Source organism: Anabrus simplex, chromosome 4, assembly GCF_040414725.1.
Source record: "Anabrus simplex isolate iqAnaSimp1 chromosome 4, ASM4041472v1, whole genome shotgun sequence".
Classification (NCBI taxonomy): domain Eukaryota; kingdom Metazoa; phylum Arthropoda; class Insecta; order Orthoptera; family Tettigoniidae; genus Anabrus; species Anabrus simplex.
In genome coordinates, this window is record NC_090268.1 from 116,947,637 (window position 1) to 116,966,774 (window position 19,138).

Below are 19,138 nucleotides of genomic sequence, written 5' to 3' on the forward strand. Positions count from 1 at the left end.
TCCAAATGTCACATTGTTATTTTGTCATAATACTTTATCTCTGGAGCGTAATGCATGGACTTGGATTCTGTTAGGGCTTGCATACAACAGGAACCATCAAAGCATAGTCTATTGTTATTGATTGACTTTTTCCTGATTTAAAGGTAACTGAGCGAGTTGGTCATGTGGTTAGTCGCGCTGCTGTGAGCTTGCATTCAGGAGATAGTGGGTTCGAATCCCACTGTCAGCAGCCCTGAAGATGGTTTTCCATGGCTTCCTAATTTTCACACCGTGCAAATGCTGGGGCTATACCTTAACTAAGGCTGCAGCTGCTACCTTCCCATTCCTAGTCATTTCCCATCCTTACATAGCTGAAAACCTTTGATGTGTTAGTGCAATGTTACAAAATCCATGAACAAACCAAAAAATAAAACTGAGTTAAAGGTAGATAGTTGTAGAAAAAATGTCAGAGTTGAATTTTAGAACATGAAATGTCAAAATTATAGAAGAAATGTAAGCTGGCTTAGTAGCTCAGACAGTAGAGCACTAGGCTTCTGAGCTCAAGTTGGTGGGTTCAGTCCAGTCCAGACTCAGTCCAGTGATATTTGAAGTTGCTCAAACACACCAGCCTTGTGTCGGTAGATTCATTGGCACCTGAAAGAACTCCTGAGGTGCCTGTGAAAATCTTAAAAGTAATGGGATGTAAAGCAAATCACATTATCATTATTACAAGAGAAGTAGGAATTTTGCGTACTCTCCCACCTCTTTTATTGCAGTATCTAATTCAGTAAAAATGTTCGCAATTGCAGTGTAATGCAATCCACTAAAATTATTTATGAGAAAGGATTGAAGTGTATTATTTATCATTTGTTAATAGCTCTTGCTTTAATTATGGAATGCATAGTGAAGTTAATAACTCTAATTCTAATATATTACCATATACAGTATTTCAGATTGGAGGTATCCTTGAAAGGAGGTTGCTGGAGATGAAAGGGGATATGGAATTGTGGGAAGATCTGCACTAATGTGGTTGCCATGCCATGCCTGAATATTGCACTCTTTGTATTGTTAAGTAATGTTTCTGTTTGTCTTTTCTGAATTGTGCTTGATGACCTTACAGTAGAGCCCCAGTAATTCAAGCCCTGGTAGTTTGAGGTTCATATAATTCAAGCGGTTGTATAAAAATTATACAAATTACAATTAGATCCCATTTGTACGTTTTTTGTTTACAATGTACATGCATAAAAATCTCTACCCTACTTTTAGAAATTCTATTCAAACCTATTAGGCTACTAATGTCATTACTAAGGTTTGTATGTTTTGGATCTAAAGATCTCTCAAATATACTGGCAAATATGTTCTTAAACAAAGCTATTGTCGTGGCCACCAAATCAGGCGGGTGAGGAAAACTGCGCTATCGTCAGATATGGGAACGGCGAAGCGACAGATGGTCGAGAGTCGCTTACCTCCGGGCACAGATTGGCAACACTGATCGTGCAATGCTGTCAAACTGAAGCCCATCCGCTCCAGGCCACCTTACCCGAGTCATGCAGCTGTTGAGCTCGCACCGTAAGTGCAGTTAAAGATGGATAGTGAATGTGAATTGATTTGGGCTCAAGTCAAGAGAGAAGTGGCAAAGAGGAACAAGACATTCAAAATAAAGGATGTAGAAAAACTCACGTCAGAAGCCATAGACCGTGTGACTGCTGCAGACTGGGAAAAGTGCTTCAATCGCGTGGAAAATCTTCAAACAGACGATTGGGCCAAGGAAATCCGTAAGGGACGAACAAATGGAGCCATTCATCATCATCAGTGTAAAAGACGACTCGACAGTGAGATGAGTGATGACAGTGACTAAGAAATCTTAGACTGCCTTGAAGCTAGAAACCGATTCTTACTTCATTGTAAATTCATGTAAACCTATTCTTTAAAGTAGTTCTTTTTCTATATCACTCAGTACAATATACAGTATTCAAATACTTAAAGTTATAATGTAATAAAACTGATCCGAAAGTAATTACGGCGTCCTGCAGCCTGTGCTGGTGCGCACTCCCCGAACTGCCTCAGCTAGCGACATTTACATGATCGCTTTCCCGGCCATTTTCCAGGAAAATTATAAGACTCACGGAAATATGTTTCAGACAAAAAATATAAGTCAGGCGATTTTTTACATTTTTCCCGCGGACAAAATTTTATTGGCTGAAGAAATAAAAACTTGGCCGCTTACTGAAATTTTCAATACATGATCCTACGGATCAAGATTTTATTTTTAATAATTATTTAAAGTGGTTTATATGGAAAATAGTTATACCACTGAAATCAGCAGTCTTTTCTGAAGCTTGTAGTATAATTTGTTTTGAAACATTGTATGAAGTAACATCAGGAGCTTGAGAGAGAACAACTTGCTTGGCGCTCCGAAATGATGTGTTCAGTTAGACATTTCTTTGCCAGTTGCTACATATCCTTGGCAACAGCGTAATTTCTCTGACCCGCCTAATTTGGTGGCTGCGACAATAAATATGTCCCAAAACATGGAAAATATGACCAAACATATGTATACTTCTAATGAATCTTTTTGGCACTAGCTCTTTTATATTAAAGATTCAATTTATTATGCAGTTTTAATGCACTACTGCAATTCATATCCTTATTAGTTCTTTTAACATAATTCCATTAGTCTTTATCATAAATTCATTTTCATCATTAAATTGTGATCAGTACACAAGATTTTGTATTTTATATTACAGTCTTACACAATGGTGACAGAGATCACATTTCTGCTCCTGCAAACCAATGAAAAGCGTATTAGTTTTTGGATTTAAGAATGTGCACAAAGTACGTAATTGAAGTAAAATATTCCCCCTGCGGGTGGGGGATGCACATGTAGAATACACCCGCGGTATCCCCTGCCTGTCGTAAGAGGCGACTAAAAGGGGCAACCCAGGCGCGGGTATGGATTGCAGTTTGGTATAATGTGGTGGACCTCCTGTGGATGGGAGGGGTTGAATACATTCACAGGTTATTCCTGCCTGTCGTAAAAGGCGACTAAAAGGGTCATGTTGCCATGGTCCCTTCTTTATTTTTTTATTCTGTTCTTGAGGGTCAGTTGTAGACCATTCCAAATTTTTGATGTGCGTGCTGCACGGAGATGGGCCTCTTACGTGTGCGGTTATGCCCAAAAGCGCGCAATTGACCACCCAGGAATCTTGCGAGTGGGAGCGCCATGTACCTTGGCAGTAGTATCCGCCTGACAACACAGGTCCCCGCACAGCCGAATGCCAGAAGGACATATTATTATTAATTATTTATTCTTTTTTTTCTCTATACTTAGTGCTCTGTATACGCTATGGGGTACATGCTATTGAGGGTGCCTGGAGGAAGGGAGTCCTAGTGCTCATTGCCTCAGTCATCCCGTATTAGGCATCGTCCAACATCAGACCCCGGGCATTACCTGCTATGACCAGGTGGGTATTGCCTTGGCAGCTTGGTTTGGCTACAGAGACCCCTAATCGGAGTGGGTGGCATTCGGGGAGTATGGTTTCGGGCATGGCTTCAAAACAAAGTCGCCCATCCCAAGGTCGTCCCCCACCGAAGTCTTTAACTTTTGCTTCCCTGAGAGGTTCAACTCCCTCGGAACATGTGCAGCATGAAGGAATGGGATCCAGCTTCCCTAGGTTTCTGATTGCTACCAGAACCAATGGGCATGATTCTAAGCTGGTTAAATCGATCCTTTTTAGTAGACGCATTGAAGGCGTCTACGGCGAACTTGAGGATCTTAAGAAAATGCGCAACGGTAGATTACTTTTGAAGACTCGCACTGCACTGCAAGCCGATCAGTTGCTTAAATGCGACCACTTTGGCAAAATCCCCGTCAAAGTGGAGGAGCACAAATCCTTGAATCTGGTAGGTGGAGTCATCTTTCACCACGACCTTATTTTGAACACTGACAATGAGTTGATGGATGACATGAAGAACCGCGGCATGACACATGTCCGGCGCATTACGCGCAAGGTCAATGGCACTGGTACCTTCATTGTCTCTTTCAAGTTGTCAGTGTTACCAAAGAAAGTCAAGGTAACAACTTACCGTTGCTATGTGAGGCCGTACATTCCGCCTTCTATGCGCTGCTATCAATGCCAGCGATTCGGACATATGGTATCTTGTTGTTCGAATCCGTCTGTATGTGGTACATGTGGACAAGTAGCTCACGGCGTGGAGAAGTGCACAACACCGTACAAGTGCACTAACTGCTCTGGTTTTCATTCTCCTCGGGATCGGAACTGTCCGACGTACCTGACTGAGAAGAAGATCCAGGAGATCAAGACGCTGAATGGTCTTTCCTACCAGGAAGCGCGCCATAAGTTTAATTCCACAAACACACCTGCCCGTACACTCGACTATAGCATGATAGCTCAGAGTCTCCCAGGTTCGTCCTTCACGACATCGTTACTCGTAAAGATCGCTGCGCCCAATGTGACTGTTGCCCTTCAGAGCAATGTCGCAAAGAGAAAAAGCTTGAATGGGGGGACCACCCCACCTTTGACCAACCAGAAGTCTGTGCCGGCTGGCAGTTCTAAGCCGGCACAGCAATGGGGGGAGGCTAAGTCTCTCCTCCCTAAAAGGTCGGCGAAAGCCGGGCTCCAACCGGCGGAGGCGGCATCATCGACCATGGCTGGGAAACCAACTCCCAGCCCTTCTAAACTAGAAAAGAGGGCGGCGAAGAAGAACGCCCTTACCAGGCACTCTCGCACTTCCCCTGCGAGGGAGAAATCATGCCCCCCATCTGGGAGGCATGTGTCTGCACCAGCAGGTACTCCTGCTCCAAAACCTGCGTGCTCCCCCCATAGGGGAACTTCCAGCCCCCGAAAAGCGTCGAAGTTCAGGGCATCCTCCCTGCCGTCTGTCGATGACGGGATGGATGTCACGCTCTCATCTACATCTACAACCATAGATTTTGTTAGTGTTTAGGCTTGTGAGCATTTTGTCGCTCATGACCGAACACTCCTTTCATAGTCCACACTATTTCACTGTTACAGTGGAATTGTAACGGTTATGCCAGGCATCTTGCTGAGCTACATCAGCTCATTAGTGAGTACGCAGCGAGTATAGTCTGTATTCAGGAGACAAACTTCAGACCAGGTCATTATACGGTCTTGAGAAATTTCAGACTATACTCGACAGAACGATATTATGCCCACCGGGCATCTGGTGGCGTGGGTATTTTTGTCTGTTCTGATACTTATAACGAAGAGGTTCCTCTAAGGACCCCACTGGAAGCAATTGCAGTGCGGGTATCTCTAATGGGGTTAGAAATAAAAAATTGTAGTAATACTTTGTCTATGTGGGGTTAAAATAGTATCTATGATCAATGTGGCAGTGAAGGCTACAGTAAACTAAAACTTATTGAGTATACATTAGACATATTGAGCACATTAAACACATTAAAATACATAAAGCACAGTATAAAACACTTGATAAGTTTAAACACACTAAAATATAAGGTTGTGATTCAACCGTTTATATACTTCAGTAAGTTTTGTGACAGACTGCAAAGTCTTGAGTTTTAAAAATTTTGATTAAAGGAGCTGTTGGTAGCGACATCTTCTTGTCTGTATTCGTGTTGTAGATAATGCTGTTATCTGTAAAGATAAGCTAGTATAAGTATAGTGTGCGTATGAAGGAATGCCTGAGGTGTATATGGAGGTGAAAAAGGTATTTACTGTTGTTGTGGAGGTCGTGTAGTGTTGTGTTTGGAAGCTTGCTGTGTACTACTGCAAGTGCGTCTGGGACTTACGTTAGCTGTGGAGAGGGATGTAGGTGGAGGGGTAGGAGGAGTGGCTATTGTGGGGGTAGGGGTGGGGTTAGGCTTGTGATTCGTCGGTCTTTTGGGGCGTGCTATGTTCTGTTTGTTTACTATTTTGAGATAGTCATTTTTTAATGCAGGAATGGCTTTATCAAAGATGATGCTGGTTTTCTCTGTAATGTCATTAATATTGTGATTGGGATTGGCGTGTTGGTCCAGGGAAATATAGAAATCTTTGGTTATGTTGAGCAGGGGGCCCTTAGAGTTTATGTTTAATATCGTCATATCATTATTGATGTCTGTGAAATTATGCTTAAATTCTTCTACATGCTGGCCTATTGATGAAAAATGGTTGTGTTTTACTGCGTTTGTATGTTCATTGTAGCGGATGACAAAGTTTCTGCCTGTGCGTCCAATATAACTTGTGTCACAGTTGTTGCATTTGATACGGTAAACATCTGATTGGTTACATTTATTGTTATTGTTGACTGTCCTGGTGTTGTGTATGGTGTTGGTGCTGTTGTGTGTGGTTTTGAATGCTATTTTCAGGTTATGCTTCTTGAAAATGTTAGGTATAGTGTATATGTGGGTATTGTGTAAGGTAAATAAGGCATAATCTTTCTTGGGTTTGACTATTTTTTTAATTTGGTTGTAGGTTGGGATTTTATTTTGTGGATGATTTTGTTGACCATTTCTTTGCTGTATCCGTTATGTTTGGCTATGTTGTGGATTAATTTTAATTCGTTATTTAGATCTTCTATTGTCATTGGAGTATTAAAGGCTCTATATACCATGCTATAATAGGCTGCTCTTTTATGTGTGTTAGGATGAATGGAATCGATTTTTATGGTATTTAAGGTGTGTGAGGGTTTCCTATAGATTTTGTAAGATAAGTGGTTGTTGTGTTTGGTTATTGTCAAGTCTAAATAATTTAAGGTACAGTTATTTTCAGTCTCTTTGGTGAATTTAATCTGGGGGTCCAATGTGTCAAGTTTGTCTAGTATAGTATCTGCGTCAGTTGATCTATTATCTATGATTACAAAGATGTCGTCAACGAATCTGCACCAAAAATATATATTATCTATTTTATTGATTGACGTGTGTTCTAGGTAGTCTATGTAAATTTCTGCTAATATTCCAGAGGCAGGAGATCCCATAGGTAGGCCTTGTTGCTGGTATATGGTATCATGAAATCTGAAGTAGTTATTGTTTATGGCAAATTCAAGTAAATTTTTGAATTCATCTATTTCTAAGGTGCTCAAGTTGCTGTGGTTTTTTAAATTGGATTCTATTATTTTGATTGTTTGTTTGATAGGAATGTTAGGGTACATGTTTGTTATACCGAATGAAGCAAGGGTATGGCGTTGTTCGATCTTTAGTTCTTTGGTTCTATTGCAAAAATGTATTGAATTTTGTATTGTTTTGTTTGCTAAAAATGAATAATGCTTTTTCAGAAATTTTTGAATGAATTGCGATAGTTTATAGGTTGGACTGGCTCTATAGTTTATGATCGTTCTCATGGGTACATTTCCTTTGTGTATTTTAGGGTAGGCTTTTGCGGTTGGTAATTGAGGGTTCATTGTTATAAGTTTAGCAGATTCTGTTTCGATGAGAAGAAAGTGTGTGTTCTTGAGTAGATTTTTTAAATTCTTCTGTATGTTATTGGTTGGATCTCGGCGTTTGATTGAAAAGGAGTTGTCTTGGAAACATTCTTTAGTCTTTGTTATGTATTCATTCTTATCCATAATGACCGTAGTGTTGCCTTTGTCGGCTTTTGTTATTAGTAGTAGATTCTCCTGTTTTATTTTGTTTTTGAGTTTTGTTTAGGTGCAATTTATTGGTGGTATTGATGTTTAGATTATTATTATGAATGTTATTGATGTATTGCAGGATCATTTTACTGATTTCGTGTCTAACTTCATCTCGTATATCATATGGGATTTTCTGTAAGGCAAGTTCTGTTTTGGCAACGGTAGTTATGATATTCTGATAGGATGATGCGTTATCCCATAGACAAAACATTACTACAGTATTTTATTTTTAACCCCATTAGACATCTGGATGATCTAATCATAATAGCATCTTTGAGACATATATCTAATGGCTACAATATTGTAATATACCAGCTGATGATGGCCGTGGAAGGCCGAAACCGGTACTGACGCAAATCCGTTTATAATAAATCATAAAGTATCGACAGGTGGAACATATTTCTTGTCTGTATAGGAGAGATATGTGTCGTCTATGACGTCACAAACTCCATTATCTCAAGTGTGGACTAAACATCGACGTATTTCGGGTATCCAAAGATCCTCGTCTGTACCGAGAATTTCCATTGCAGGCAAGATCGTCACTGAACCACTCTCGATTGCTAACCATCTCGCTAGCCATTTCGCGGATGTGTCTGGCTCCGGGAATTACCATCGTGATTTCCTCGCTCTGAAGCGGGAGGCGGAACGTCATCACCTCAGTTTTGCCACCCAAGCTTCAGAGGACTATAACGTGCCCTTTACGGAGTAGGAACTCTTCAGCGCCTTAGCGCTTTGCAAGGACACATCTCCTGGACCAGACAACATCCATAACCAGATGTTGAAACACCTTAGTGAGGATAGTCCTCTATATCTCCTTCGTGTGTTCAACCGAATCTGGATAGAGAGTGATTTTCCATCTCAGTGGCGAGAGGGCATAGTCATTCCTGTCCTCAAGCCTGACAAAGATGCTAAGAATGCTCGAAGTTACAGACTGATTTGTCTTACAAACTGCCTGTGTAAACTATTTGAGAGGATGGTAAATCGCCGACTTGTGTGGTGCCTGGAGAAACAAGGACTCTTGTCCGAGTACCAATGTAGTTTTTGAGCCGCTCGATCGACCACCGACCACATGGTACGCCTGGAGAGCTCTATCCAGGATGCGTTTCTCCGCAAACAGCATTTGGTAGCTGTTTTCTTTGACTTAGAGAAAGCCTACGACACCACATGGCGATATGGTATCCCTTCAGTCCTGCATCAATGGAGATTCCGAGGTAACTTGCCGGTATTTACTGCAAATTTTCTGTCCCTTTGTCTATTCCGTGTCCGAATAGGGAAGACATATTCACAATACCACGTTTAAGAAAATGGAGTCCCACAGGGATCGGTTCTTAGTGTCACTCTGTTCGCAATTGCCATAAACGGTATTGTCGCTGCTGCTGGTTCAGCAGTAATACCGTCGCTATATGTGGACGATTTTGCTCTGCATTATAGCTCGCATGAATTGACAGTCGCAGAGCGAAAATTACAGCAAGCTATTAGGAGAGTGGAACAGTGGGCCTTAGAACATGGCTTTCGGTTTTCCACCGCAATTTCCTCTGTTGTCTACTTGTGTCAGCTCCGTAATCTTCATCCACAACCTGAGCTTAATTTAGGAAATCTCGCTCTTCCAGTTGTTGACACTTACTGATTTCTTGGCTCCTTTTCGATAGCAAATTATTATGGAAGCCACACGTGCGGCAGTTGAAAGTGCAATGCACTAAGAAGCTGAATATCGTGAAGTTTATTAGCAGCTCTAATTGAGGTGCTGACCGTACGGTGCTCATACGATTCTATAGGGCACATATTTTATCCCGGTTATACTACGACAGGAGCTTTTCGTACAAGCCCAGTTGCCAGCCTGCTCGCTGAGTCTGCTGTGCCGCCTTTACACCTGAGGTGCCAGCAGCTCCTACTTTCGTATCCTGCAAATTTTGTTACAGATGCCACTTCATCCAAGCTATCCTTGCGTGTTCAACAATGGCAACAGTTTGCTGTACTTTGCTTGTCCTCGAGCAACACGGCCGGTTGGAATACGCTTGGATAGCAATTACAGATTGTTTCACAAACCTTCGGTTCCTTGCCTTGTCAGACAACCAAGTGGGATACCTCCGTGGGTAGTATGGCGACCTGAAATAATCCTGGGTCTGCACACTAGCCCAAAAGAAAACACAGACCCTTCGATTTATCGGAAGCTCTCCCTGTCCGTTGTTGGCTGATATCCAGGTTCAGTTGTCGTCAACATGGATGGTTCAAGGACAGAAAGGAAGGTGGGCTGTGCGGTCGTTGTCGACAATGATAGGTATCTTTTTGCTCTCCTGGAAACCTGTAGTGTGTACACAGCAGAGCTCAATGCCATCTGTGTAGCTCTGCAGTACGCACTGTCCGATGAGCGCCGACACTTTCTTCTGTTTAACATTAAGAATTTCATTCTTTAGGTTCCGTATTGAATCCAGATTCACAATAGAGAATTGGGAAAAGTTAATATCCACCTTTTCAATACAATGTATTACGTGAGGGTTTTACATTTAAAACATCCCGTTTATTTACATCTGGTACCGGTTTCGACAATGTTTGATGTCATCATCAGCCAAGGACAATTGTACAAAGATATATTACATTAATCATGACTCCTACAGTAATATAACATGTAATGAATATAAACATGAAAATAATTTAAAAATATATACATATATAAGCTGACAGTCAATGGAATAAAAGATTGTTTTATAAGGTGTACACCTTAGTATTTAGTTAAAAAAGGAGAAAGTATTGAAAGTGAAGTATAATAATCAGCTTTTAGTGACATATTTGTCTGTTGAACAGTAGGGTTGTGTTTTTGGAGGCTTTATAGCCATGTTTAACATTATAAAAGTAGACACATGCTTAGTTATGAGTGTTTCTAAATAAAAATATGTACAGTAAAATCTAGAAAGTATTCGAATATGGCTTGAGCCTTGAAACACAAACTACAAACACAAATTTCAAGGCTTAGACCGGCGTCTCCGAAGACCTTAAAAAGTAGTTAGTGGGACGTAAAACAAATAACATTATTATTATTAGGCTTAGACCAAGACATAGACATCATCGAAATAATAAATAAAGGCCCTGCACTCGATTTAACAGAACAATTCTATATATCACTTGATCAGTACTATAACCCTAATTATAATCTCAATGACCTCTCTGAGAAACCTACGATCTTGTTTGACAAAAAACCAAACCAAACCCCATGGCACTACAGCCCTTGAAGGGCCGTGGCCTACCAAGCGACCGCTGCTCAGCCCGAAGACCTGCAGATTACGAGGTATTGTGTGGTCAGCACAACGAATCCTCTCGGCCGTTATTCTTGGCGTTCTAGACCGGGGCCGCTATCTCACCGTCAGATAGCTCCTCAATTCTAATCACGTAGGCTGAGTGGACCTCGAACCAGCCCTCAGGTCCAGGTAAAAATCCCTGACCTGGCCGGGAATCGAACCCGGGGCCTCCGGGTAAGAGGCAGGCATGCTACCCCTACACCACGGGGCCGGCTGATCTTGTTTGACACGTTCATTAAAATTTTAAATAATCTAAAAATACCCAAAAATCAATCAGTCATCAAAACAATACATAACATGCTCACGTATTACCCCTACCGCTCTCCGCGCCCACCTGACTATAGTCCCGCCTCTATTGCCCTTCCCCTTCCCCTCCCTCCTACTTAGAAACTCCGCCCGTCACTGCACTCGTGCAGACCCGCCTCTACTTTCAGGTAGTCCGTTGGTTCCTCTCTGACACATCTGATACTAGCTTGGCATCCGAGGTGAGTCTGCTATTCTTTTATTAATAATATACAATCCTGGCTTACGTAATTCTAAAATCGCAGATTATATTTTCTTATAGGTTCCGCCTTGGTTCAAGATCCTTCTCGAACAACCTATGTACTTGCAACTCATAGCACAAGAATCTCTTCAATACCATTACAACAGAACTGCTCTTAATCTAAAATGCTCTATCTAATATGATATAAATTAGAGTACAAACAACTTATACATAGAATCCACCAACGGACATTTTATATGCCAACATCAATGTGCAGTGACATTCAATCTTTTAAGCTCAAGCTCAAGCCATATTCGAATACTTTCTAGATTTTACTGTACATATTTTTATTTAGAAACACTCATAACTAAGCATGTGTCTACTTTTATAATGTTAAACATGGCTATAAAGCCTCCAAAAACACGACCCTACTGTTCAACAGACAAATATGTCACTAAAAGCTGATTATTATACTTCACTTTCAATACTTTCTCCTTTTTTAACTAAATACTAAGGTGTACACCTTATAAAACAATCTTTTATCCCATTGACTGTCAGCTTATATATGTATATATTTTTTAATTATTTTCATGTTTATATTCATTACATGTTATATTACTGTAGGAGTCATGATTAATGTAATATATCTTTGTACAATTGTCCTTGGCTGATGATGACATCAAACATTGTCGAAACCGGTACCAGATGTAAATAAACGTGATGTTTTAAATGTAAAACCCTCACGTAATACATTGTATTGAAAAGGTGGATATTAACTTTTCCCAATTCTCTATTGTGAACTTTCTTCTGTGTATTGACTCCTTGAGTTCACTACAGTCTACTGATACCTGTTTTCCTCGACACCCTCTGGTGCAGCGGGTCTAGGACCTGCTGGCCGGGTGTTCGGATGCCGGCACCAGAATCACGTTTCTGTGGCTCCCAAGCCATATGGTCATAGAGGGAAACGAGTTAGCAGATCAGGCTGCCAAGGAGGCAGTTACACTGCCCCCCTTGCCTTTCAAGGTTCCAGCAAGTGATATTCGCTCTCAGCTGAGACATCTGGTTATGTCCCATTGGGAGATGGAGTGGCAGGCCATTCCACTTCCCAATAAGCTGAGAGGGATAAAAGGAACAACGAAGGTATAGAGGACTTCCCTTCGGGCTTCGCAGAGGGTAGCCGTGGTATTATGTCGTCTTTGGATCGGCCACGGTATGCTGACTCACTCCCATCTATTGAAAGGAGATCCCCCTCTGGTGTGTTCCTTCGGCGACCATCTTACCGTGGTACACATCCTTACGGAGTGTATGGACCTGGTCGATCTTCGCCGTAGTCTTAACCTCCCGGGTACCATCTCCCTTATCTTGCGAGATGACGAGCAGTCAGCAGACCTCGTCATCCGCTTTCTGAGGGATAGTGGTCTGTTTTATTGTGTCTAAACCGGGCGAGTTGGCCGTGCGCGTAGAGGCGCGCGGCTGTGAGCTTGCATCCGGGAGATAGTAGGTTCGAATCCCACTATCGGCAGCCCTGAAGATGGTTTTCCGTGGTTTCCCATTTTCACACCAGGCAAATGCTGGGGCTGTACCTTAATTAAGGCCACGGCCGCTTCCTTCCAACTCCTAGGCCTTTCCTATCCCATCGTCGCCGTAAGACCTATCTGTGTCGGTGCGACGTAAAGCCCCTAGCCTATTGTGTCTAATGATGTCCTTTGTGCTCGTGTATTTGTGTCAATTGCGCTTTTATCCCATTGACTTCATTTTAGTTTGTGTTGCGTATTTTAATGTGTCATTTTAACGTCTAATGTAAATTATGTATATATATCTGCAGTACCAGGCAATGCCTTATTCCTTCGTTTTCCTGTATTTTCTCTTATTTTATGAGAAAATAAGGCATTGCGAATTAGATCCACTGCTGTTTTAATCTCATACTCATTTTCTCATCACCATTCTTTTAACTGTTGCCAGGGATACATTTTAGAATTTTAAATATCATGTGTCATGTCCATCTCGTTCCATTAGGGGCCGATGATCTTCGATGTCAGGCCCCTTAAAACAACAAGCGTCATCATCATCATCATCATCATCATCATCATCATCAAAAAAGTGATTTGTGAAGTGACTAAACAATGATTATCGAGCGGCGTAGCTCTGCATGTTGAGGCACGTTAGTAGTGTGTTGCATTCAGAAGAGGGTGGGTTCGAATCCCACCTTGGCTGTCCTGGGAATGGTTTTCCATGGGTTTCCATTCTCAGCTCTAGACAAATGGCAAGATAGTACCTTTGATAGACCCTGGCTGAATTACTTTCAATTCCTGTCCGTAACTATCCTTGGCGGAAAAACATTCAAGAAAAGTCTGTAAAAGAAATGCTGTGCAAGTAAAAATAAATTTTTATTATTGTGGATCCGGTTAAACTGGAGATCAGGATTAATGAGGGCCGAATAAACGTTCTTGTGTATCAGTAAAATACATTTGTAATTTAAGAACCAAGAATTATGTTTGATTCTATTTTAATGACAGAATTGTCTGTTTTCAATATATCACTTTTCTTTACCCTGTAAGTTTGTGGCTGTGTACAAAAAAACGTTGTTTATAGACAATTTCTTACACAGAATGTGAAATAAACAATTAGTTTGTCTTATGTTGACTTACTATGTCTGCTGCAAACAAGTAGCATCAGTACAACATCCGCCTGAGGCAGCATGGAGCAAATGAAACATTTTGCCTCGGGAATGTGGTCTGTCATCATTTGCTTCCGGAATTTCAAAGGGTAGTTGACTGAAGCAGGCGGCCTTAGGCAGCCTGAATTAATTTTGTTATGTTTCTTTTCATGCAGTGTCGTCATACCCATAGGGATACATGATTCGGTCAAAACAAGATCAAGAAAGGAAATGGAACTAGCTGCACTAAAACATTTCCAGAAGACTGTAAAGTTTGAAGATAGAAGGTATGAGGCATTTAGATGCAAAAGGGACATTGCCCACTTTTAAAAAAATTACAGAACTTAGAAAAACTTATAATTACTCATATAGTTGTGAAATTCTTGATTTCTGTTCACTAACTTATTAACTTTTGATGACAAAGGTTAGGTCTGCAATTTCCAGTTACAGAAATCATTAGAAGTTAACAAAAAAAAATGGATAAAATAAAATAAAATGGATAATGTACCTTTTGAGCATTTCAAAAGAAAAGTTTTATTGTTAAAATTACAAAAATTGCATTTAAAAACTGAATGCAGCATCCAACAGAAACTTTCAAGTATTTAGAAGTGGAGCATCTTCCGTAGCTTCGCACATAGTGTCATTTTGGTTCAAATCTTGATCTACACATGCGTCAATGATGAACTTGTAAAATTTTAGCCTGTCGTCATTTTGCCAATCTGCTCCATAATGCTTGGTGAGAAGACTATCCACATTTTCCTTTTCGATGCTGTTGCCTTTGGTGATTATGGGAGCTGCTAGGTCACTGAACGTTTCCATCGGCTTGCAGACAGATCCTGGAGTCCTCATGTTTAATCTATAGACATCTTCTCCTTGAACCAAGATGTTTCCCTTCTGATTTCCTGTCGGAAGTACTCTTTTACAACTCTTTGTACTGAAGTTCCATTTCCCAACAGGCATCATGATTGTCTCTTTCAAAGCTTTCCAGTCATTATTTGCACAACTACTACTTCCTAGTTTGAACACTTTAGAGTGTTTTGAAATTAAATCAATATACTGTTGAGGATCATAAATCGACTCTAACTTCTTAATGTCTTTCTCAATTAAACCAAAAACACGATCAGGTGGCAGAAAGCTGTGATCATTAACCGGGAAGATAATCTGTATCTCTGAAATATTCACTGGAGCTTTTGATAGAAAATGACCAACCATTGCAATAAGAATGGAATTCTTATTTTGTCCTATGGAGCCATCACTAACAAGATGAACCACCCGGTACTGACTGAGGTCAGTTTTACGCAGAGTGTCATACAAGCATGATGCAATTTCATTAGCACCTTTAGGAAATTCATTTTCCATCCAAACATAGGAAGTTACATTTTCATGTGACAGTGGCCCTTTTGTCGACTATAGTAGGTTGCTTGGTCTGGCAACTTTGGCAGCGGTTGATTCTTTTGACAGTTGAAACTCAATATTAACAACTGAGGATCATCTTCTTTCAGCAGCTGGTAAAATGCCTTAGCTTGCAATGAGTGTACCACGCCTTTCTTTTGGCATTTGGTCTTTATAAACAAAATTGTTTGCAATGATTTTGATCCTCTTTCTAGACACGTGCAATACCCCAAGAAAAGTTTTCAAACAAATGGGAATAAATCTTTTTGAGCTATTATTTGATATAAAGTATTTTGTTCTGGTTAATTTCTGTGTGTATTGATTATGTGTAGATCTCCTCCTTTTACATGGTGTCATTTTCATGTGCTTAAGAAGGAAGTTGTCTTGGTACGGCTTATTTTTCTCCAAATAGAAACGCTCGTGGAATTTCCTAATTTCTTGAGCAGTCAGCGACTTGCACAGGTAAGCCCCTTTTGTGTGATTACACGAAGGAAAGTCCGGCAGTCCTTTGGATGGATATCTGGAATAAGATGAAATTCCAATAGTTACTTGATCTGAATTGTGATATTGCATCACTCCAAGTAACAGGATACTATTATGTTTCACATTGCTGTAAGTATTTTTTCTCATTTCACTACGAAGTCCATACATTTTCCATTTCCAATGAACAGCACTCCCAAGCTCAGAATTAGGCCTACAATAAATGAACCACTGGAACATACCTTCTTCCTTGGCTTTTCTCCACTTCCACTGTCTAGGTGTCCTTGATTTCTTCCTTGTCACCCCTCCAGCAGGTATAGGTGTCATATTCTTCCATTTCACTAGTATTATTATTACAAAACTATTTCCTGTTATCAATAATTACTTCATAAACACTCAAAATTAATCAAACCTATGTACATTACGCCATATTTGTTGTTGACATCATGTGACTCCATATTCATGTGTCTTATTGGCGGAGAGGATAGTGTACCTTCTGCTGTACACTGCTGCATGGATAATGTCCCTTATGCAGAAAGACACAGTATTCAATGTGTAACTTAACCAGGATAATGTCCATTTTAATGTAAAATGCTACTGTTACAAGATGAATATTTACTTGTGCAATATGGCAGTATGAATAACTCTTAATTGGAAAAAAAGTGGATAATGTCCCTTTTGCATCTACACGCCTCATATGAAGTGACACTTCCTTAGGTAGAGAATCAACAGAACATAAAAGTAAACAAGGAGTTTGCCGAGAAATGGTGTATCTCTATCATTTAACGGTTAACCAAAGAAGGAAAATATGAGTTCATTCAGAGGGTGGATGTATCCAATCTTGATTTCATTGATAAAACCAGTCTTTCAAAAATAAATCATTATCAGCAGCACCATGAGAAGAGAGGAAAATGACAGATCAAGTTGACGAAGTTGTGCTTATTGGTAGCGATAACAAGAAGAGGATTGACTGACCAATTGGCAGAGAGTGGCCGTGTTCCTTGCAGAGACTCCAAAGTGTGGGTGGTGAAGACGAAGACATCCCATGGAAAGTTGATCCATCCTGTGCTCTTCACCTAGCGGTACAAGAAGGGTGAACCTACCTTCTCATCTTATTTGTGACACTTGAATAGTTGTGTTGTATTTTTCATTGTATATGTACTTTTTGTCTTGTGTGAATTATTTCTTGGTTTGAAATTACATATTCAAAACGTGGGAGGATGTTAAACTGAACCTTATGATCAAGAAGGCTGTGTTAAAAAAAGGAAGCAAGGCTAGGGACTACTTTCTTAGTTGATTTTTCTTTAAAGATCTTGAATGTTAAGAAAGGAAGATCTTAATGTAATAAGTTGATATTGCACCCGTTACACATCAGCGGCAGAACAACGAGACACCCCAGGGGTGCTCAGTAAGAGCATAGCAAGACTGAATGACATGACTAAGGATGTGGCATATGACAAAGGAAAACTGAATAAAATTCAAACATTGGCATGGCTTATTTAACCCTGACAGTAACACCATACGTGACGTGTTGTGCGAATGAATGCCACCTGTTCCTCTTAAGGAGGGGAGAGTTATCCCCTCCACCACCTCTATTCCTTATTCATTCCATCTGGTAACTTTAATGTAACTTTAAATAATAGACTTTGAGTGACACGTCTTCGAAACGTGTGGTGTAACTAAAGTGATATTTATAGACGTGTTACTGTCAGGGTTAAACACAAGAAAAGTATTATTTTGTCATCCTTTCTAGCTATGATGATGAAAATGATCTTTAATAGAAAGTTAATTGTTGCTCTTGAGGTACAGAAAAATAGATCATATGGGATGGTACGTTAAGCTCTTTCCTATTTTGCCCTAACAAATTCATAATTACATATTCTCTTTGATTGATATTTAAGCAAACATTTTTTAAAATATTCTATTAAATGGAAAAGATCTGGGTTCTCTCAATCAAATCTGAAATATCAGATAAAGAAGAAAAATTAAGTTGGTAAGAAAATCGTACTAGATCACAATCATTCTATTCAAAATATGAATTTACTGTAATTGTTTACATACTTATTTTGATGCGATAATGTTCTTTTAAAACTGAATCGATGCAATTGAATAAGTATCTGTTCATTATTCTATTTATCTCTGATTTAATTAAATCTAAGAAGTAAATTCAAGCAGTGAAATGTCACTTTAAATGGTCCACATAAATTAAACAAAATCTAAGCTCCGACAACGCCACAGTGCAAATCTAGACGCTGTAATATGGAAAAATAACGTTGCCTAGTCCACAATATAACACACCTGAAACAATGGAAATATATGATGATATCACTATAACTCACAAACACCAAAACTACAACTCTAATCCCAACACAATATCTACAATATATACAAAATTATAGAACACGTGAAATGACTGTTATGCTCCAACACAATCTCATATCCGTAGCTTTACTAGATAAATATCTGCGCCATTCAAACACAAGTGATTGACTCGGGGTGAAAGTCATCGAATGTTTGGGAATACTCTCGAAGAATGATCCACAGTCGATTAATGAACGTGAAAAATTATCAAAATGACAAAATAGGAGAATTCTGAATATAATATTACTGGACACGAGTATACTGAAGACAAAGTCAAAATCGTACATGAGCAGTGTAGAACTATCTAATATCGTATGAAGATCCTAAATAACCTTATACTCATCTACAATTTGCATACACAATAATCTACACATTATCATAGCATGATTCTACTCTCGAAAATGATCGCAATACATCCATTGCACAACGAAACACATTTTTATCTCGAAGACATAGGGCTAACACTCAACCAATCATGAAATATAATATCATGTCCCATTAAACATCATAATACCTTCGCGATCCTCTCCGGGATGTCACGAATTCCAAATATGATATTACACAACATGCTCTACGCATACACAATCCTAAAATAATACATTTGGATTCTCAAAGATCCAACCTATCTTCTGGTTTCCGTGTCACAATTTATGGGTATCTCCTGTATCGCTTATACATTAGCTGATTTGATTCAAAAGAATGGAATCATTCCTATCACTTGAGCTTTAACATAATCCCTCTCAATTTATATTCAGAACGTACATGGTTCTAAATCACAATTGGGTTTAGCATGATGACTTCAAACGCGACAAAATCTAAGTTAATCTTAAGACGATCCTGACACATTTCCCCACACGTTGTGCCTATATTCAGCTAATA

At 39.9% G+C, this 19,138-nt stretch overlaps 1 long non-coding RNA gene across 1 annotated transcript in view; it reads left to right on the forward strand.

Moving 5' to 3' along the window:
- Positions 1-14,145: 14,145 nt before the first annotated feature.
- The window catches only part of LOC136872473 (uncharacterized), a 190,478-nt gene continuing 185,485 nt past the window's right edge, over positions 14,146-19,138 (forward strand). Inside the window, exon 1 of the long non-coding RNA XR_010859915.2 lies at positions 14,146-14,313. This is a non-coding gene — a long non-coding RNA (uncharacterized lncRNA). The remainder of the gene's footprint in view (positions 14,314-19,138) is intronic.